The sequence below is a fragment of the Acipenser ruthenus genome, chromosome 5 (assembly GCF_902713425.1).
Source record: "Acipenser ruthenus chromosome 5, fAciRut3.2 maternal haplotype, whole genome shotgun sequence".
In the NCBI taxonomy this organism is placed as follows: Eukaryota; Metazoa; Chordata; class Actinopteri; order Acipenseriformes; family Acipenseridae; genus Acipenser; species Acipenser ruthenus.
Genome location: NC_081193.1, coordinates 33,444,275 through 33,466,972, shown reverse-complemented (window position 1 = coordinate 33,466,972; position 22,698 = coordinate 33,444,275). Strand labels below are relative to the sequence as shown.

Sequence of the window (22,698 nt, the reverse complement as noted above, 5' to 3'; positions counted from 1 at the left end):
ACAAAAAAGCAGCAGTTGTCTGTTTGTTTTCATACAGAGCAAATTAATGTACCTGCATCTAGTTTAAGAAAAATGTGCAGGCAAAAAAGAGATTTTGATGAATTATATTATTTATTTATTTATTTATTTATTTATTTATTTTAAACAGCAAGACATATTGTATGAAGATAGATTAAACTGAATAAACTGCCAGTCTTTCTGAAACTAACTGACATTTGAAAAAGGTTATTTGCATGTGTTTAGGTCTGTGCAGGGACATACACATGGCATGTCAGAGATTTCCCATAAAGATTGGTTGTATATTCATGATACCAGTAGATTTCTTCAGTGTCCATTACACATTGAGTTCTAACTTCTCTAGAGAAATGGCTTTAGATACAATGGATATAAATATGGAGAACACACTAAAACTAAATACAAATAAAAGCTATAATAATATCAATAGTAAATGTACACCACTAGTCCTTCCAAGATTCAGTGATTCTGTGATCGCTGAAATTTGTTTTGCAAAAGAACCCCAAAAACTCAAACATTTGTTCTCTACTATCACTGTACATGTCGCTAGTGCGCATACACGCTATTTGTATAGTGAGAAGTGTGGCGGGGTTTCAGTGCGAGCTTTAGTTCAGCCATGGAGAGATTCCTAAGGCCATTGGTGAGTTCTGGAAACAAATCTAAATTAGCACCGAATATAACGGTAAAATGCAAGTCCAGTATTTCCAGTACAGCAGATTGGTGCAGATTTTTGAAGGAAATGTGGGTTTTATGCCAAAAATAACAAACTTTGCACATGTATAGAGTTTGACCTACTTATCAATATTAGATATGGACCCAAATTAAATTTTTCAAAATGACTGCTATTTTCAAGATGGCTGCCATGCGTAATCTAAATTCAGACTTTTACTGATGTTTGGTTTGAAAATCACATATTAATCGCTGTTTTTGGTTATAAAGCATACAATTAGTAAAACATATGGTGTTAATCACTCTGATACATGATTTAAAAACATTGTGATCATAACTAATCCTAACTAAACCTACACAAGGAGGGGGTTTAGGGTGTGGACAAGCCTCTTATATAAGTTTGTTCAAATAATATAGTGCTTAATATGTCTGGATAGCTATTTAAATTCCTAAAGAAGCATACATTTGTTGAGTATGTGTTTGATAAAATGATTATTGTGAACGGATCTTTACCATACGGTCTATGCAAATAGCAATGCAAAACATCCTAAAGATTCATTACAGTTTGGATTCATTACATTGTTGATGTTCTGCTTCTTGATGGTGCTGCCATTATCAACATGCTGAAGCCTGGTGCCTCCAAGATATTTGAGGAACATGACCAAAGGGTCTTCCTGCCATATGTAAAAAAACAACTACAACATGTGAGCAGAGTAGACATTATCTGGGATGAATATGTACCTGACAGCCTCAAAGCTATGACACGCAGCAAACGAGGTAAAGGTGTGCGGAGACGTGTCCAGCCTAATACCAGACTATTAGGGCTTGGTTAGGAGGACCTGCCCTCATAATCTGATCAACCATTGCACTAGGCGTGGTACAGAAAAAGAAGGTGGCACCTTCTGACTGTCCAATTTATCTGTGACTGTCACTATTCTTATTTCTATCTCACAAGAGACTTTTTTTGAGCTTGTGCGTCGGGTTTGAGCGAGGTTTCGCTTCGTTAGTTGTTTGGGGGTAGGTGGTGGGGGGTCGCCACTGCATTATCACTATCATTACCATTTGTATTTTTTCTGTTTCTGTCCTGGTCCAGCAAGGATGTAAGATATTTTACACTATAGGCAGTAACAAATAAACAAGTAAATGGTATGTTTGTTTCAGCAGGTACATGGCATTTAAAGGGAACATCCACTTACTTTTGTGTTTGTGTGTGTACATGTTCCTATATAACACACACACAAAAAAAAGTAGATGTCCCCATTAAGTAAACAGTCAACCAGCCTCTCCAGTCAGTCAGCCAGCCATCTTCTCCAGTCTGCCAGCTTCAGTCAGTCAGCCAGCTTCTCCAGTCAGCCAGCCAGCTTCTTCTCAAATGTCACCAAGAATGTAAAGTAAGCATTGAAGTATTTTTAAAAAATGTTATTTATATATCTATTTAATTTTATTCTATATTACTATTCATTTAAAATACTTGTATATGTCCTAAATTAGTACAGTTTAAGGCAAATTAGTTAATTTGGGTAAATAGTGTGTAAAATGTATTAAAAAAAATTGGCTACTTTTGGCCTATTTTTTATTCATCTTTTGGCTATATTTTGGAGATTTTGGTTGAGCTTTTGGCTACAAACGTCATACAGATCGGGCAACCCTGGGCCCATTTATGGTAGTGCACAGGGCCTCAGAATAGGTTAATCCGGGCCTGCTCGGCACGCACTTGGAAGCTGGCAGGGAAGTGTGTAGAAATGCAAAACTAAACTTGCCCAAATAATTGGCATAGGCAAAACTAGATTGGCTCAGCATTGATGTTGAAGCTTTGGACGAAACTAGGCTCGCCCAAATTAATGGCATGTGCGAACCAGATTCGCCCAGCATCGATTTTGAAGCATTGGACGAAACTAGACTTGCCCGGGCTAGCCCTGAAATTTAGTGAAAACTGTTGAAATAAAGGGTTTCGCCCAGTAGTCTTTTTCAAGTTCACCCGATTGTACACGGGCGAGTGCCAAACAAAAATGGTAACTTTGGGATTTGCCCAGAAACCCTTGGTAAAACTAGATTGGCCCGGGCAAAACTAGACTCGCCAGACCACCGGGTTTCCCACTTAATGATTTCCATTACACGAGAGTAGATGTTAAAACTTCATGCTGATTTGAACTCGGCTCTCGCCAAGATAAGCACCAACTAAGACGTAGCTTTACAGTAAACTAATGTGATCCATATGTGTCTCCATCCATTTACGTTTCCTTCCATATGATGATGTAGATATCCTTCTGTCTGGTGTTAATGGCTGAAGTGTAATGCTGGCTCCAGGGATCAGCTTATTTTGCCTCCCTGGCGCATCAGCACACACAACGGCTGCGATGCTGGCTCTGGGGATCAACCACAGTGTGGCCTCCCCAGCGCATCAGCATGACAACCGTCTGGATTGAGCTAAGTAGGGTACTTCTCTGGGGTTTTCAAGTGTGCACCTTCCATCCTCAGTGTTTCATCGACTAGCCCACGACACCTCAAGAGGGCTCGACGGTGATTCTGGCGTCCCAGCATCACCCCCCTCCGTCCCCCACTCAACTCAGCCCAGCTTACTTACCTGTACATCAGTGTTTCTTTCGTTCTATTGTGCTTGAGATCCCCAGCCAGAATCTTTCCGTCTCAACCACAGCCAGTTGCTGCTCCTCTCTGCTGCTTCAGATAAGTTCTTCACTGTGCGACACAACTCTTGGCCACTGAATCCAACGTCTCTGAGAAACCGGGTTGTAGAGTGTGCCACAAATCCTCGACAACCCACTTCCACTGGGTAAACCCGGACTCTCCATCCTCGCTGTTCCGCTTCAGTGGCTAGTTGAGCATACCGCAGTTTCTTCCTCTCATACGCCTCATCTACAGCATCCTCCCATGGCACTGTTAACTCTACCAGGTGAACAAGGCGTGCTGATCCAGACCACAAGACAATATCTGGTCGAAGGTTAGTGGTGGCAATCTCAGGTGGAAAAATAAGCCGTTGACCAACATCTGCCAGCATTTTCCAGTCTCTAGCAGCTTCCAGTTGTCCTGGGCGAGGATTGGTTTTAACACCTTTTCTTGGTGGTTGCTCTCCTGGGCGGAGGAATGTTGTCTTTTGTGTGTAATGTTTTGATGGAACAGGTGACAACTTATTGGTCATGTTACGCTTGTCTTCCAATGCTAAGGCCAAACATCGCAACACCTGGTCATGGTGCCAAGTAAACCGTCCTTGGCTAAGAGCCACCTTACATCCTGTCAAAATGTGCCTTAATGTTGCAGGTGATGAACACAAAGGACATCCTCTCCTACCCAGAGGTTTAGGTTCTGTGGTGATGGGAGAACATCATATGTTGACCTGATGAGGAAACTGATTCTGCTCTGTTCCATTGACCATAGGTCTTGCCAGCCAATCTTGCGTTGTTCCACACTCTCCCATCTCATCCATTCTCCCTGCTTGGCCTGGGAAATGGCCTTTATACACCTCATCCTCTCCTCCTGCTTTTGCAACTCGTTGACTACCAGCTTCCTCCTTTGAGCTGGGGCTGCCTTGTGCCATGTAGGAGGAGCTGAACTGAAATCAAGACCCCCTCTTCCATGCTGAACTTGCCCCATGATATCACCAATTCAAAGGGCAGCCTTTGTATCTTCCACAGCTTTCTTTGCCGCCCACTTTCTTCCAGTTTTCAACACAGGTGCTGCCTCCCTTACGCATTTATCGCGTGACTCTACTAATGTCATTTCCAGTCTGACCTTGGTGCACTTAAACTCCTCGGTTAGAGCAGAGACTGGTAGCTGCAGTATTCCTTTACCATAAAGTCCCACTCTGCTGAGGCAGCGTGGAACTCCCAACCATTTCCTGATGTTTGAACTGATTAAAGCTTCCAGCTTCTCTACTGTTGTCAAAGAAACCTCGTAGACAGTCAGTGGCCACAGCAACCTCGGCAGTAGACCAAACTGAAAGCACCAGAGTTTTAGTTTACCTGGTAGAGCGCAGCTGTCTATGCTCTTCAACCCTTCCACTGCTTGTTGTCTAACTTCTCCCACACGAACTGTGTCCTTTAGATCCCCGTCGTACCATCTCCCAAGACTCTTCACTGGCTTCTCAGATACTGTTGGTATTGCCTCACCATTAATGAAGAATGTTTTATCTACTACTTTGCCTTTAATTATAGAGATGCTCCTTGATTTAGTGGGCTTGAATTGCATTCGTGCCCATTCAATGTTATTGGTTAATTTGCCCAATAATCGATTAGTGCAGGCTACTGTTGTAGTCATGGTTGTCATGTCATCCATGTATGCTCGAATTGGTGGTAGTCGCATTCCAGAAGCCAAACACTCTCCTCCTACTACCCATTTTGATGCCCTAATGATTACTTCCATTGCCATGGTAAAAGCCAGTGGAGAAGTGGTGCATCCTGCCATTATTCCAACCTCTAGGCATTGCCATGTAGTGCTGAATTCTGAAGTTGAAAAACTGAATTGCAAATCTCCAAAGTAGGCTTTCACTAAACTTGTTATTGTCATCGGTACACTGAAAAAATCAAATGCTGCCCAAAGTAGTTCACGTGGCACTGAACCATATGCATTAGCCAAATCCAGGAATGTCACATGGAGCTCCTTCCTCTCCTTTTTAGCTGATTGAATTTGTTGCCAGATCACATTGATGTGTTCTAAGCAACCTGGGAAACCTGGAATGCCCGCTTTTTGTATTGAAGTGTCAATGAAGCAGTTCTTTAATAGGTAAGCTGACAATCTCTGAGCAATAATGCTGAAGAAAATCTTGCCTTCTACGTTTAATAGGGAAATGGGACGAAACTGACTGGTGCTTGTAGAATCTTTTTCTTTAGGTATAAAGACTCCACCTGCTCGGCGCCATGCTCTTGGTACAACCTGTTTTTCCCATGCCACTTTCATCAATTTCCACAGAATTCGTAGAACTCCTGAAGCACTCTTGTACACTCTGTACGGAACTCCATTAGGCCCTGGAGATGATGAAGCCCTTGCTTTTTTTCACAGCTTGCTCTATTTCTTTCCACTTAGGTGCACAGTCCTCCATTTGGTATTCTGGTGGATTGATAGGTGGGATGTCTGACGGAATTGACATAGGCTCCTGCCTTTTTGAATCTGTATGTGTTTCCTCCAAATATCTCTCCAGCTCAACCTTAGATGCTTTTAGTGTGCCATTCTTCTCACTGGTGAATAACTTCTTTATAAATTTGAATGGGTCTTTATAAAAGTTAGCTCTCGCACGCTCCTTCTTTTTGTAGCGTTTCCGTAGGCGCTCAGCTCTGCGCAATGTTGCAAGCTTATCTTTTATGACCCTTTGTAAGAGATTGAGTCCCTCCTTCTGACTTTGTTCTGCTCTTCTCCATTGGTTCCTCAGCTGTCTCCTTTCTCTAACTAAGCATTCAATCACCTGCTGCCGTCTAGACTTTCCAGGAATAGTTTGTACTTTTTCCTTCCTTTTTTCAACTCCAAACCTCTCACTTCCATATGCGTAGATGATGTCCCCAAATTTATCCAGCTTCTTTTCAACTGTTTCACTTAATCTTTCCAATGCAACGCAGAGATCTGTGTTTACTGTGTCCCATGCAGTTTTCTCACAAGCTCTTGGCCATTTAACTCCAGGCTTGTGCCCGTTGAGGTTCTTTTCTCTCTTATGCTGGTTTGTCTGACCGGGTTCACAAGGGTCATTAGGTTCATCACTAACTGTGTCCATGCAAGTCCTCCTCACGTCTATGACAGGGGTGCTGATATCCTGCGAACTGTGGTTTGCTTCCTGTCGCTGGATTTCATTCGACTGACTTGACTGACTTCGTAAGAAGTACTGATCAATGCAAGGCCCTTGTCCCTTCTCCCTCAAGCATTTCATTCTCCCTTGATGAATCTTCAAACCCCTGACCGTTGTCGCCTTGCTCCAGCCGCAGACACAAACCTGGAGTTCCATGTCTTTGTTAACTGCAGATCTTGAACTAGTCTTTTGTGAAGTACTCTCCATACTCATATCCGTTTCCGTTCCTAAGTCATTAACCGTGTTGTCCAACGTTAACATCTATTTTAAACATGGCATTCAATAGTCAGTGCTGTAAGAGGTTGTTTTTTTTTAAACAAGGAAACTCTCTTTGCTTTATTGCGTGTTTTTTTCTTCTTTGATTTCCATAAAATATGGCAAAAATGTTTGCTCTTTTTTTTTTTAGCAATGTGATTTAATAAAAAAAATGAATTTAACAAACTGTGACTTACTTTTTCTTATTTATTTATTTATACTCATCAACACTGTTTTTCATTAAAAAGTCATTGCCACAGAATTGTGCAGAAAACACTTTTCTCGTTGCATATTTTAGGAGAAACCATTACTTCAATTGGGGCATCAATTAGCCACCAGAGGGAACCCATGGTTCAATTCAGTATTGATTTGAAAACAAAAATATACATGCATATTTTTTTTTATTATTGTCTTCCAACTAGCCAACATGCATGTACATAAAAAAATAAAAAAATAAAAATAAAACTTTTTTCTTGACTTTTTCACATGTAAACTGTAGTTAATCTGCCAGGTTAGTTTATTCAATTGGTACAAACATCAGTACAGTTTACATTAATTTAACTTCACTATAACTTCATTGTAGCTGCACTACATGGACAGCAAGTTAATATCCATGCAATAACAACTGCTGTGCTTTAATACTGGTTTAAATTAGAAATGTGTGCAGGCTTGGATATTGAAGCACCTTCTATTAGGTCGACTGTTTTGCCCGGCGATGTCAGAGACTCAGTTTGCATAAAAAATTACTTTGCACAAACGTATGTATGTGTTACATATGGCACGTGTTTCCCTTTTTTTTAATCTGTTAGAATACATGGATACATTTCACAATTGCAATACTTATAATCGATAGGTAGTGGGCGCTATTTCTCCTTGATCGTTCAAACTACAATGTGTCTTCATTCTCAGTCGAGTATTATGTCAACCAATGATAGGCGTGGCACTGCATAACAAACAGTACCTTTAACCATTTATAAGTCAGAATATATATTTAAAGCAGCAGTTTAGACCAATAAGCGTGTATGATGGGCGGGGAGGATGGACTAAATATGCTTTTGGGGGCTGGGTTCGGTTGAGTAAGGTTACCTCCCAGACAGATTTGGTCTGGGAATTTCAATTTCAAATTGAGATTGAACGAGAGGTTGAAGCAAGTTACCTTACAACAAACTTCCTTTAAGTGAAAATTTCAGGTAAGTAACATGACGCATGCTGTTACTTTATGAGTGTGTGTGTGTGTGTGTGTATATATATATATATATATATATATATATATATATATATATATATATATATATATATATATATATATATATATATAATCGGTATTTGTTAAAACGTGTTTGCAGTGGTAGTGCAGAACATTGCATTTTAGTAGAACAAGTAGGATTAACTTTTTTTAAGGTTTTGCATTTACATTCTAAGAATATCCTGCATAGTTGTTTTGCATGTATAGTTATTCGTATTATTCAATTAATCTCAAGTAGTTAATACTGGGAATACTATAGTACTAGTACAGTACTAGCATCTGACCATAATCTCCATCCTCATTGATGTCGTCTATGCACAACACCGTCAGTACTGTACTGTCAGTGTCAACAGCGATTATTTCTCTGTGTAGGCTAGCACAATTTGTCACACAATGTGTATGGTTATTTGCTACCACGCTACTGCCTTACAGTAGTTGGAATTTGGACACACTCGGCTTGCATGCTCCAGATACATACTTCCTGTATTGGATGATACCTGCTTAGTTATTTTTGTCTACTGTGTGTGTGTAATTTGTTTTCTTATACTGAACAGCTGGTCATCTATATTATCAAAATTCAGAGCATTTTTTTTAGTCATGTTTGTAACTTGTGACATGGTCATTGTCTGTATTTTATATTGTTTATCTGTGATCTGTTTCATATTTTCTTGGTTTTTGTCTAGTGTGGCATCGTTATTTTGCTCTGTCAAAGCAAATCGTTTATTTTTTTCCCCACTGGAGAGAAGTGCAGGCAAACTCGCCACACACACACTGACAGACTGACTCCACGGCGCCATTTTAGTACAGCGGGCTACTCTGGCTGTACACAGTCTGTTTAACGTGTTGGGCTGCGTTTATTTTATGCAAGCAGTAATATATTTTAATGTGAAATATGTTTTGTTGTGGTTGTTATGGGTACGTTTGCAGCTGGATTTTTTTTTTTTTTTTCAAATGGGTATTTACTTGGGTATGAGAAAATACTAGAAACAATGTTTTTGTTCATTTAAGAAAAAAAAAGAAAAGAGAAATTACTTATCCCTGGTTACATCCCAACAGATAATAAAAAATCTGAAAACAAAGCATGCACCAATCTCTAGTATTTTATGAATTAAACCGAGTGATGCTGTGTGTTGTGTTTATCATTCATACAGACCTGACTAGCCTCGCCCACTAGTACTGCCTGCAGAAGTTTATGCCCAGAGATAATTAAAGCAACGGGCTCCCAAACGGGATTTGGATACAGTATCTGTACATTTTATTTCTCTAGGCTATGATTTGGCGAGTTCATTTTTTTTTTAAATTGCACACAGTTACATAAATATTCCCACTTGGCTCTCCTCTCCATCCAAGTTGTGTGGACTGATGATCTCAGATTCTTAATGTGAGGGAGGGGTTGCAATTGACATGTTGCCTTGATCCACAGCATTGTATGTTGGCCATCTGTTAAATGTGCTGTAGTGTCTCAAGAGCATTTCTGTCAAAATGTGTGAGCTTTTGGGGCGTGGAAAAAACATGAATACAGTTCTGAGTAAAATATGTTGTTAGTGTGTAAAGAGGTGCATAGAAATTGTGATCAGTAATTAAACTGTGCCAATGCACAATTGACTTTCCAGCTGCTTCCAGGCTGTTAAGAATACATGTTTGCTTGATGTTTAGTGTAGAATGACTAAATACATGAGTTCAGAGAACTCATGAAAGTTCAGAGAACTTTCTCCATACAGTTTCCTTGACATGGATTTCAAAGCAAATTGTGCTAGCCTACACAGATAAATAATCGCTGTTGACACTGACAGTACAGTACTGACGGTGTTGTGCATAGACGACATCAATGAGGATGGAGATTATGGTCAGATGCTAGTACTGTACTAGTACTATAGTATTTGTGCAGCAGTGTGGAGTAGTGGTTAGGGCTCTGGACTCCAGACCGGAGGGTCATGGGTTCAATCCCCAGTGGGGGACACTGCTGTTGTACCCTTGAGGTACTTTACCTAAAATTGCTCCAGTAAAAACCCGACTGTATAAATGGGTAATTGTATGTGAAAAATAATGTGTAAAAAAATAATGTGATATCTTGTAACAATTGTAAGTCGCCCTGGATAAGGGCGTCTGCTAAGAAATAAATAATAATAATTGTCACAATTTTACAGTACTTATTACAACGCGCTAGTGCTCCACCCTCATTCCTAAGCACCTGTAAAAGATTTAAGACTTGTGCATTTCCTTTCCTTGCACGATACCGTCAGTGCCTTCAAAACAAAGACGTTATTGAAAAACAAATAAACTACTGTATTTGTAATATACATTACTTTTGAGAACAGTGCAATGTTTTTTTTGTACACAGTATTATTTGTGTGTGGATTTATATAATGCTATATACAGTGCCTTACAAAAGTATTCAGACCCCTGACCAATTCTCTCATATTACTGAATTACAAATGGTACATTGAAATTTCGTTCTGTTTGATATTTTATTTTAAAACACTGAAACTCAAAATCAATTATTGTAAGGTGACATTGGTTTTATGTTGGGAAATATTGTTAAGAAAAATAAAAAACTGAAATATCTTGCTTGCATAAGTATTCAACCCCTGTGCTGTGGAAGTTCCCAGTTTACACCGATGAAAGAAATTGCCCTAATGAGGACACAATTACCTTACCATTGGCCTCCACCTGTGAACCATTAAAGTTGCTGTCACATTTTCTGGATAAAAACCTCACTGTTGAAGGATCATTGGTCAGGCTGTGAATCTGAAGGAAAATGAAGACCAAAGAGCATTATACAGAAGTTAGAGATAAAATAATACAAATGCATAGATTAGGGAAAGGGTACAAAATAATATCCAAGTGTTTGGATATCCCTCAAAACTCAGCACTCAAACAAGAAGGAGACTTGTGAGAGAAGCCAACAATCACTTTGAAGGAGCTACAGAGTTCAGTGGCTGGGAGTTGAGTAATGGTGTACCATTCAACCATATCAAGAGCTCTGCATAGCACTGGCCTGTATGGGAGGGTGGCAAGAAAGAAGCCGTTACTCAAAAAGTACCATCTGAAAGCACGTCTGGAGTTTGCCAGAAAGCATGAGAGTGACGCAGCTGCGATGTGGGAAAAGGTTTTGTGGTCAGATGAGACCAAGATAGAGCTTTTTGGTCAAAACTCAAAGCGCTATGTGTGGCGCAAACCTAACACTGCCCATGCCTCAAGACACACCATCCCTACAGTGAAGTATGGTGGTGGCAGCATCATGCTGTGGCGATGCTTCTCATCAGCAGGGACTGGGCATCTTGTTAAAATTGAAGGATGGAGCAAAATACAGGGAAATACTGCAAGAGAACCTGCTTCAGTCACCTAAAAAACTGAAGCTTGGGAGGAAATTCACCTTTCAGCAGGACAATGATCCCAAGCACAAGGCCAAAGCAACACTGGAGTGGCTCAAGAACAAAAAGGTGAATGTCCTACAGTGGCCCAGTCAAAGTTCTGATCTCAATCCCATTGAGAATCTGTGGCACTATTTGAAAATTGCGGTCCACAAGCGTCGTCCAACCAACCTGAACAACCTGGAGCAAATCTGCCAAGAAGAATGGGCCAAAATCACTCCGACACTGTGTGCAAAGCTGGTACATACTTACCCTAAAAGACTTAAAGCTGTTATTGCAGCGAATGGTGGCTCTACCAAATATTAATGTGTGGGGGTTGAATACTTATGCAAGCAAGATATTTCAGTTTTGTATTTTTCTTAACAATATTTCCCAACATAAAACCAATGTCACCTTACAATAATTGATTTTGAGTTTCAGTGTTTTAAAATAAAATATCAAACAGAACGAAATTTCAATGTACCATTTGTAATTCAGTAATATGAGAGAATTGGTCAGGGGTCTGAATACTTTTGCAAGGCACTGCATAACACTATATATATATATATATTAATGTTATACCAGCTTGCTCTGACAGGTTTGCCAATCGAGGAAAAGCAAGCAGACCTCAGTCATGTGGAGATCCAAAATGTTCACACCACACCAGTTTCAATTTCAGTGCTTTTGAAAAGTTCTATAGCCTTAAGGCAGTAGTTTTCTGTATCACACCCACCCTTCAGTCCACTTTGTGGAAGCCACCCAAATCTCTTCCAACAAAAATCAAAATTTAGGACCAACCCATATGCAGGCTAGGTGCTTTACAGTAAATGATGTTTTTAAACTTCCATGGTCTAATAAGTTATGCTATATTGATGATATGCACTGTAGATGTACACCATCTGTAAAGGAAGTAACCTTACTTTACCTTATGTGATGGCTTTTTCCAACATTAAAAAATCTGCAGTACAATAGGAAGTAGGAAATGATATAAAGTGATATAAATGTCTACAGTACTGTAGGTGGTTGCATTGCAGTAATCTGTAACTTTTTTTTACTGTTATATAAAATGATGAGCTTTGAAGTAAAGGTTTGTGTGAGACTTTTTTTGTAGTTTAAATTAGTTTCACCTGGAATGTGTTTTATTTTACTGGGCTAAATGGAGTCCACACATTTTATCTCATCCCACCCCAGACATATATTAAGATTTCCAGTCAATTCATTTTTCTCTGCCTGTTGAAACAAGACAAATAGCTGTGTTATTTTAAAACACAGAGAAAGATAGATTTTAACAATATAGATTAATTGTATTTTTTTTTCTTGATAATCCAATTTTAGTTTTGTATGCTACTACAAAAGTATTTTGTAACAAACTACTGTGTAATTCAGAAATATTTCATTTAGAGAAAATAAGTTTGTATTACAGTATAACATCTTGCTTGCGCCTCACAGCTTTTTGGTATGGTAAGTATTGTTAACAGAAGACACTTGTGATCAAGGAATTGAGGAATGTCTTGTTTCCTGCAGAAAATCATGTTTTCTTGCAGTCAGAAAAGAGATATCTTTAGAGAGCCTACTGTACTGCTATCTTTTATCTTTTATGCTCACTGAGGGATACTGTTTCACAGCTCTTTTAAAGATCCTTGCAACATAGTCTACGTCCATACCCATTTTGAAGTGAATTCCCTCACTTACCATACTGTAGTTGAGTTATATTGTACAGTAGTGGGATATAAATCAAGCATGGAGGATTCGCACAGGTAACCCAACAAGGAAGTGGGTCTCTCTCCGAAATGGAGAAGCGCAAGAACCGCAAAACACAGCACAGACACTAAATGGAGAATTGTTTATAATTCATAGAGAGTGCATGTCCAGTACACTATGAAGGTTAAACTGTGATACTGGATCTTTAATTTGTCTTGCATTCATTCAAATCCAGTGACGGAATGGATACATTACCATGGTGTAATGTGGACGTGATTCTTGTTTGTGTTGTTTGTTTGTGGTAGATCTAGTCACCAGAAATCTTTAAAAAAATCAGGACTTGCTATTTTCTGTTTGAAAGGTGAAGTTATTATATGCAGATGCAGACCTGCCGTGTGGTACAGTATGTATCTCGGTGTGAAAGCAGTGCTCTGATTGCCCCCTACAAATAAAGAGCAATGTTTGTTTTTGTTCTGAATCTTGGCGATTGTACGCTTTTGAGATGTGCACTTTGCAGTGGGTCTGATAAATGGGCATGCATTCTATTCTGAACCTCTATTTTTGCATTTTGGAGTGAAACAACTATGGTTGGTTGGTACAGTAGTAGTATGTTGGTCAAAGGCTGATCAGTTATGAAATGTCTTCAGTAACTCTGCCTCAAAACATTCTTTACTGTATGACAATATTCCAACTTTTCAACTGGATAATAGTTTTGTTATTCGAGTTGTACATGTACAGACCACTTCTGTTTAAAAGCCTTCGTTTGCTCTATGCAGATAAATGTTTAAGGTATTTGGTTCACATCCAGTACTGTAAAACAATGGATAATTAAAAAAAAACAAAAAAAAAAAAAAACTTGTGTGTGTATGATCTGCTTGTGAATCCTTGATCACATCACAGTACTTGCTGTAGCTTAGACTGTACAGTTAATCTGCCAGAACCCCTTACAGTATCTTTCAACATGCTCTTGCCTAGGACAAGTCTTTGGCTTGGACAGAACAGTGCAGTTCATATTCAACAAATGTAGAATACCAAACCCTATTGAATTGACTAAAATAAAAGTAATATTTGCATTCCTTTGCCAGTCGGTTCCACTTACTGTACTGTCTTTGGTGAGTTATGTTACAAGGTTTAGCAGAGGGGTTGTTCTGAAAAGAACCCTAGCATTTCTTAATACTGTGTGAAATACAGGAAGAGTCGACATCTACATAATGAGGACTAATGAGGCTGGAAGGCATATTAATTGTGTTGGCTAATCACATTTTCTAATTGTAGATTTTGGAACCAAAAAGGATGCCGATTACTTATAATTACTGCTCAGGCTGCCTGTCAACAGTGTCATGAGTTGCAGGCTCTGGTCTTGTTATCCACATTTACCTTTTCAAATGTTTTTTCAATCATGAGTCAGTTTGAGTATCATGAGGCCTGTTTTGACTACAATCTACACTAGCACTTATATTTAGTGGGTAATTATTTTGAATGTTGACACAACTGAAAAGACAGAAATAACTCATTTTTTAACACAATGCCTCAGCTTTCAAGTGCTAGTTGTATGCACAGCTGCATTTATGTGGCTGATATTTACTGTATGGATCTCATCAGACACGCTGATGTGTACATTTTTTGCTGTGTTTTTACCTTAAGTTTCTGTCTATAGAGATTTCACTACCAAGTTCTTGCTCAGATTATGTAGGTGCTTATGTATATATACTATAGGAGGGATCTGACCCCTTGACACATGCCACTTCAGTTTTACAGTATGCCTTCTGTTTAAGCTACTTGCAAGACTTTGATAACTCAAGAGGATTTGTATTTACAGTACAGTCATCAGTGTCATTTTAAATGTCACCCATGAGTCTTTGTGTACAAGTACTGTAGGATGTTCAAAAAAGTTAAAGCTGAGGTTCCTCAACTGTTCAAACCAGGACCTTGTCTCTGGTATCTCCAATACAATAATAACGTCTGCATGGAGTACTCTGAACTGATGCAGCAGTGACGTCAGTTATTTGTTGAAAGCAATTTAAAAGATTATTTCATGTCAGTTGTACAGTACCTTCAAAATCAGATCAGCACCATAAATCACCTTATAATAGTCTGCTGAAGAATAAAGACTCTTTCTGTTCTGTTTCATGCTGTTTTGTTTTTCACTCGTCGGCATTCAGATGTATTTTTCTCAATGCAATGGATTATGATTAGATCATGTTGTATAGCAGTGCAAAGATTACCTCTGTTTTAGGGGCTCCCGAGTGGCGCATCCAGTAAAAAGCACTCGCTAGAGTGCAGGATGCGCTCTATAGTCTGGACGTCGCCGGTTCGAGTCCAGGCTATTCCACAGCCGACCGTGGACGGGAGCTCCCAGGGGGCGGTGCTCAATTGGCCGAGCGTTGTCCGGGGGGAGGGAGGGTTAGGTCGGCCAGGGTGTCCTCGGCTCACCGTGCACCAGCGACCCCTGTAGTCTGGCTGGGCGCCTGCGGGCTTGCCTGTAAGCTGCCCAGAGCTGCGTTGTCCTCCGACGCTGTAGCTCTGAAGCGGCTGCTCGGTGAGTCTGCAGAGTGTAAAGAAGCGGGCGGCTGACGGCACACCTTCGGAGGACAGTGTGTGTTCGTCTTCGCCCTTCCCTAGTCAGCGGAGAGGTGGTAGCGGTGAGCTGAGCCTAAAAATAATTGGGCATTTCAAATTGGGGAGAAAATAATAAAAACTAATTGGCAACGACTAAATTAAAAGAAAAATAAATAAATAAAATAATAATAATAATAATAATAATAATAATAATATTTTTAACATTGCCAATAATACTGTAGTGAGCTACTTATCCAATTGTGGTGAAACCTGGGCATTCTTTAGTACAAGTGTCAAACTGGCGATACCGTTCAGTATATGGGGGAACCTGTCATTTGTCCATCTGTTTGCCATGCTTACATTTACACCCTGCATGGTGGATATACTTTAGTTCATGGAGATCTGTTTGTTTGCCATGATACAGATCGTTCTAATTGACACTGTACAGGTACAGCTAATGTATGACAGTGGGAGGTGTTGCTAAGATAGGCTACTTCATTCATTTCTGGTCCACTTGGTGATTCAAAAAAGAAATTACACATGTTTCATTCTGCTGCATTTTGGTTTAGGGATGACTACAGTGCTATTTATTTTATTTTTTTTAACCCTGTCGAAGCCTGTGACTGCTCTAAATTTCATTAAGCTCGAGAGGCAGGAAGTGCTGTGGTTCCCTGCAGGTAACTGTACGATAGGCATTGCCTGTTGAAGTTGTTGTTGTTGTATTTGAGACACACAGCTTCAACACTTCCTCCTAAGGAATTCTGAGTTTTCTCCAAAAGTGAGAAAGACAATCGGTTCTACACAGATTAAACCATTTAAATAGGTTCATTGAATTCCTCTTAATCCTAATTGAGTGACTAGCATATTAACTGCTATTCTGAGTGTGTAACCATGCTGGAGGGTAAATATGCCTTTGGATGCACAAACTATTAAGCCTTTTTTTAAAAATTCTTAATTCTCTTTGTATTCCATGACTGAAACTGGAGCCAATGTCAGGATCGTGAGTAAACTGAGCCTAGTCTGACTAAAGCAAAGTGATTTACAGTGAGAATTGCACCCTGTTAAATAGACGGTGCCATCTGCCATGCATTATCTTTTAAAAACAGAGAGTTATTTCTTTTAAATAATCTCCACAGGTGTAGTTTACAATTACTGTGTCTTGTTTTCTTTTTTGTTTTTGTTGCAGTGCAAGTCTGTTTATTTTTAGAATTCATTCTTTTTTTTCTCCTTTTTCTTATGCATTATTTTACTTGCAAAATGAAGTACGGACCAACCATATTTACCTTGAGCAGAAGACTCCTCAAGCTGTTCACCTACAGAATAAAAATATATACAGTAGGGCTGGTGTAAAGGTGTTTGGATTTGGGGTATACAGTATCTATGCAATGGCTTATCTAGTTGACCTTGTGTGCTTAAATTTGTTACTGGCACAGAGCAAGCCACGGGGAACAGAATGATACAATTAAAAAAATACTACAGTATTATACAACAACCGGACACTGCTCCCCTATTGTTTTCTATAGAGGTCATCAGTTTAAAGAGTGGTATTGTAATTGTAATTGTGATATTGGTATTGTTGTGGCGCACTCCTCAATAACAGTGGTTATCTCTTGTCCAGTCTTGTGCTTTATTGACTCAGGAATTCCATTATACTGTACCTCGTAGCAAGCCACTATCCCTTTAGTACTGTATGACACTAGTGGAATAGCAATATCAAAACATTTTCATAGGGGGCTCCCGAGTGGCGCATCCAGTAAAGGCGCTCCGCGCAGGATGTGCCCTATAGCCTGGAGATCGCAGGTTCGAATCCAGGCTATGTTACAGCTGACCGTGACCGGGAGTTCCTAGGGGGCGGCGCACAATTGGCCGAGCGCTGCCCGGGTAGGGAGGGCTTAGGTCGGCAGGGGAATCCACGGCTCACCGCGCATCAGCGACCCCTGTGGCCGATAGGGTGCCTGTGGCTCTGCAGCGGAGCCGCCAGATCTGTGTTGTCCTCCGGCACTATAGGTCTGGTGGCGTTGCTGTGGATCTGCAGTGCGAAAAATGACGGCTTGGCAGGACCACGTTTCGGAGTCGGCACGGGAGGTTGTGAGCGGTGAGCCGAGGATAAAGAGAATAATTGGGCATGCTAAATTGGGGTGAAAATCGGGGTAAAATAATTGGCGACGACTAAATTTAAAAGAAAAATAAATAAAAAAAAACAAAAAAAAAAACATTTTCATATTTTAGCCATCCCATTTAGAAAATACCTTAACATGGTGGACATACTGCTTCTGTCATCAGAATATTTATTACCTTACTGTTGGCAATTTGCTGACTGTACATTTAATTTACAGATGAGGGCAATTAATGCAATGTAATTATGGAAGTGACATGAAATGAAATGGAAAATAGCTCACCACAGGAGGTGCTTGCTCTTTGAGCTGGACCCTTAACTGCTTTTATTTAAATGCATTTGTTTCTCTTCCCATTAAGGAAGTAAGACTTAAGCATGTAACAGTTCTGTGATACAACCATTTACAACTCATTAAAAAAAAAGAAGGTTGAGTCAGCATATCTTAGTCATTTACCCAGCTTTGAAATCTATAGGATAATGAAGTAAAATAGCTGCATACATTTGTGCCTGTGGTTTTTGGCTTTTTGCCGTTTGTCATTAAAAAGAGATTATCTGCAGGGTTCTAAATTGGCAGGAAAGAGTTGATGTCAAAAGTAAATTAGTAATTTGGGTAAAAAGCAGTGGTGAAAAGAAAGGCTTTTATGCTTCAGCTGTTCCCTAATACCCACTTTTCAACATAAACGGAACACTGAGCACTCTTGCGATGTGAAGCCATTGGATAGCAATTGGATTTTCAGTTACAGTAATACAGATAACAAGTGAGTGTTGTGAGCATTCGGATTATACTGTAGAAAACAAAAGTAAGGACCTTGTATATATAAAAAAAACATACAACAGTCATTTTTCATTCACATTTGTTTAAGTCAGTACGTTCTACAGATTGTGTGACTAAAACCAATGTGTCCAATAGGTTGATGTAGAGTAAGAACACTCTTTTGTGTCTATATAGCCTGTACACTTTTTTGTGCAGCCAAAAGCCGCAGATCTGGCGTTTGTTTTTATGTTAACTGTTTATCAAGGGGATATTGTAAAATTGAACACCATTTTTTAACTTTTAAGTACAGTAATCCGTTGCCTATCCAACTGTGGTGGGACCACAGTAAGGACGGATATGTAAAAAGTCGGATGAATGAATCCTGTTTTAAATATCATTATACACAGCTGTAACAATTACTATATTCACACAATTTATTAGGGAACTTCCCTAAATCCCTTGTTTAGAAAGATACAGGGTATTAATGCTTGTGACAAAGTAGCCGTGTGGGTGTGTGCATTCGCTGCTGAGTGACCGGCGAACAGGATTTATTTGCATATCAACACACTGAACAGCTCACGTGACACTACCAGCAATGGCAGTGCACGGAGCACATACTACACAGTGTACGAAAACTTTGGTTATATCTACAATATCTGAACTAATCTTCACTGTTCAATAATAAACTTACTTGGCTAAAGAGGTTGATCATGGAGGATAAACGATTAGGACCGATATGTGACGGGCAGATACGCGATGGATTACTGTATGTGGAAAACTATAGAGAGTTTTGAGCTTTTTGGATGCGCTTTTTTGAGCTTTTTGGATGCGCTGTAAAGACTGGGTGTCTGAGAGCCGCACAGTGCTAATCAATTTTGGTATTCCTAGAAAAAGAAGGATAATTAACAGGCCTGACAGGATGATCAGCTATGACAGATCTGCAAGCTGTAAAAACAAAACACACAATTCCCATTTCTGGTTACCCAGGGAATGGAGATCGGAAGGTATGAGAATGTCTTTACTCCTTCCCCCTTTTGCCGTCAGGAAATCGACTGATGCTTTTCATTCCTGCTGCAGAAGCAAACTAGGAATAATCACTCTTGTTTGTTTAACCCTCTTCAGTACCAAACTTTCTTTTTTATTTCCTTCTTAATCACAGACAAAAACTTGGTAATCCAATTCTGTTTGTCACAAACTACAGAATATCTTTTAGGCAGCTCAACACAGCAGCTCTGCCGCTGCTAATCTTGGACTACCTAACCAAGATTAGTTTCGATCGGGTCTGTGAAACCAGCCGATAAAGTAACTGTTTTTTATTGTTTTAAATGTCAAATGTGGTCTTTACCGTGTGTAAATTTCTGAAAGAGGTTTAGTTACAAGGTCAACTTAAAAACTACTGTAACATGCTGCTTTTATACTTGCATTCTGGAATCGTTTACAAAGGATTCTAACTTTTGAGAGGCTAAGAGGACAGGTTTCGGAACGCATTCAGTAGTGTTTACACTAGCAACATCTTCCAGAATACGTCCTCTTGGCTGCTCGTTCAGGAATATTTGTGCAAGTGTAAACGCACCTATAGGTTTCCCACAGTCAATTAAACCAGAATTCTCCTTGGTATATCTGAAATTTGCCTTTATCACAGTTTTTGTCATTTTGAACTTTTGATGTACCATATGGTAATGCATGCAAGGTTAATGATTCTAACAGAAATCCAAAGCGTGGACCATAAAAATGGTGTGAAAACTACCTAGAGAATCGCCCTTTCTCACACTAAAATACAAAACCAGTATGTCTGTTATCGCTATAATCTTTAGCAGGGTAATACCGTCTGAAAGTAATGTTGAATTGTGACCTCAAACCTCAACAGTCTTGTACTGTACAGTATTCTGACCTCAAGCCAGGTTCAGTCTACCGACCTGTGCTGTAGAACTGGCAGTGAAGCATGGTTTGTTCAGAATAGAAACCTTGTGTTACCAAGCTGTACTATGAAGAATAATGTTGAAATACAGTACTACTGTATGTAATGCATGATCTGGAAAGGATGATGCGCCCCCTCCAGACTTGCCTTCTTAGAAGTACATTGTTGTGAGATATACATGCCTCTTGGCTAATATGAGGGCTTCATTTGCCCTAACATAATGTACACTTCACTACAGCTGCTTAGATGAGCAGAATCTGCTCGGAAATACAGGTCTGGCATGGGGAACACATTTGACCATTTTGTGATATATTATGTTTTTCTTTTCAGTAATACAACTGCAATGGAAGCAAATACCCTATCTCTGCTGGAGCAAATAGTTCTCTCTATAATACTGTTATTGTTTTCAGCCTGGTTTCTGAACATGAGCTATAAAATGTGCTTGTGCTCTGTGATCACTGTTTCCCTTTCGCTAATGTTGAAAGGGATGTTTTGTTATGTTCTGGGAATTGTGCACGTTTATGTTTCTTAGAAGACAGTTGTCTAAATAAAGAGTTTGATAAAGGAATGTGTCTGGTTGCAGTAGCAGCACTGTTGCTTTGGGGATATACACAGTACTGTGAGATTTAACTTTATGATGTCTCATATGGGTGTCAGTGCTTAACTTAAAGCACAGCACTGAAGACATAATGAAAATGTACCACCAATTAGCTGCAAGGGACTGTACTGTGCAGGGCAATCTGTTTTCTTTTTGTGCTGCAATTCTGCTTTTGTTTGCTGTGTATTATGTTACAGTGAGTAGCAGTTAACCATGTTACAGATACTGTGCTGTTTTACAAAAAAAAAAAAAAAATTCTACTGTAACTAGTACCAGTAATAAGAAGGCTGAAGACCAGGACAACAACTGAGTGTAATGCATCAGTCAGACATTTTAGATGTAATTTAAACCAATTTTCTGTTCAGTCAATAAACTGGAGAATGTCTGTACTGGAATAGTGGACAGGATCATGCACTGTAGCTCCTGGTGCATTGTTCAAGTGAAAACCGGTGTGTCCAGTTATTAAACAAAACAAAACAAAACAAAAAAACAGTACCATTCCTTGATCAAACGTTTTCACCAGACAACAAAACATTAAACCAGTGACAATACTCTACCGGGAGCCTTGCAAGTTGAAGTACTGTATCATTTAAGGCTGGGGCGATGCCTAATTTTTCACTATCCATATATCGTTCTCCAAAAAAGCAGATGCATCGATTTTATCGACGTTATGAAACTGTGGTAATACACGTGGAGCTATGGGTTACTGTATAACATTGCTGTTAATGCTTTAAAAAGTATTATGCATATTATGCTGTTTCTTTTTTCAGTTTCTGTGTAAATAACATAATCGCAACGCTTTCATTGAGTAAAACGGGACATTAAATATACAGTAACTAAAAATATGAAAAGAAAAACAGGTTCATGATTTTAAAATTGATGAAATACGTTTTACTCAAAATGCACTTACAATACTACTTTTGAAAGTAATCCTGTCTCTGCTCCTCTAGTACCAGCTTCCTGTACACACGCTGTAATTCCCAGTGAAATTACCATCTTGTTCAAAACCATAAAGGATTCTGGTGCTTCCTTGTCAGAAATAAATCAATAACAAAAAAAAAAAAAAACACTGACTTGCAAAAAAATAAACACTTACAATAATCCGTGTCTGTATCTGACAATAGTCACAGTGGATTGTTTAACAAAATCAGCACTTTATTATGGTCCAAAGTACTACGTACTGTACGTTAATCGTCACTGCAGAAAATATAAAGTATATCAAATATAAAATATAAAATATTTTTTGTTTTCATAACTTGTCAAGATTATGAAAAAGAGCCTCTAAGGCACTCTACTTACTGTACTTACAAGTGTAATCCCTAAAAAGTAAAAACGCTTTATTGTACTGTATGTGTCCAAATGTTTACAGTATAATTGAATGAAATGTCTGTTTTTGGTTTAGCTACAGTACCTGTTCTGTGTGTTTCCAAAATTATCTGGGGAAAAAAAACAAACTTAATGGGGTTAAAAATAATTAAACAGATAAATAAATAAACTGCCAAAAGGAATTTTGTCCTAAAATTATTTTAATATACTGTATTAAAATCAAATTACAGCATGCTGTTCTACAATCTAGTTATTGTTTGTCTTAAGAGCAATCTCAGTGAAAGAAGCAATGATGATTGCTTTTTGAAGTTTGTTTGTTTCTTTTTTCTTCCCACGGAAAATTGCATTGTAAAGAGTGTTGTGTGTTTTTTTTTTTTTTTTTTTTTTTTTTTTTTGCTTT

The 22,698-nt window shown here is 39.0% G+C and overlaps 1 protein-coding gene across 18 annotated transcripts in view; it reads left to right on the top strand.

The window, feature by feature from the left end:
* Positions 1-22,698, top strand: part of LOC117403074 (protein 4.1-like) — a 128,282-nt gene that overhangs the window by 1,688 nt on the left and 103,896 nt on the right. For 9 of the 18 annotated variants that reach the window (XM_059024038.1, XM_059024042.1, XM_059024039.1 and 6 more), the window contains exon 1: positions 7,766-7,917. The exons of 1 other annotated variant lie outside the window; for it this stretch is intronic. The gene's annotated coding sequence lies outside the window, so the exon portion shown is untranslated. Of the gene's footprint in view, positions 1-7,765; positions 7,918-22,698 lie in introns of those variants that run through there. 8 more of the 18 variants (XM_059024054.1, XM_059024053.1, XM_059024052.1 and 5 more) reach the window with 1 other exon arrangement.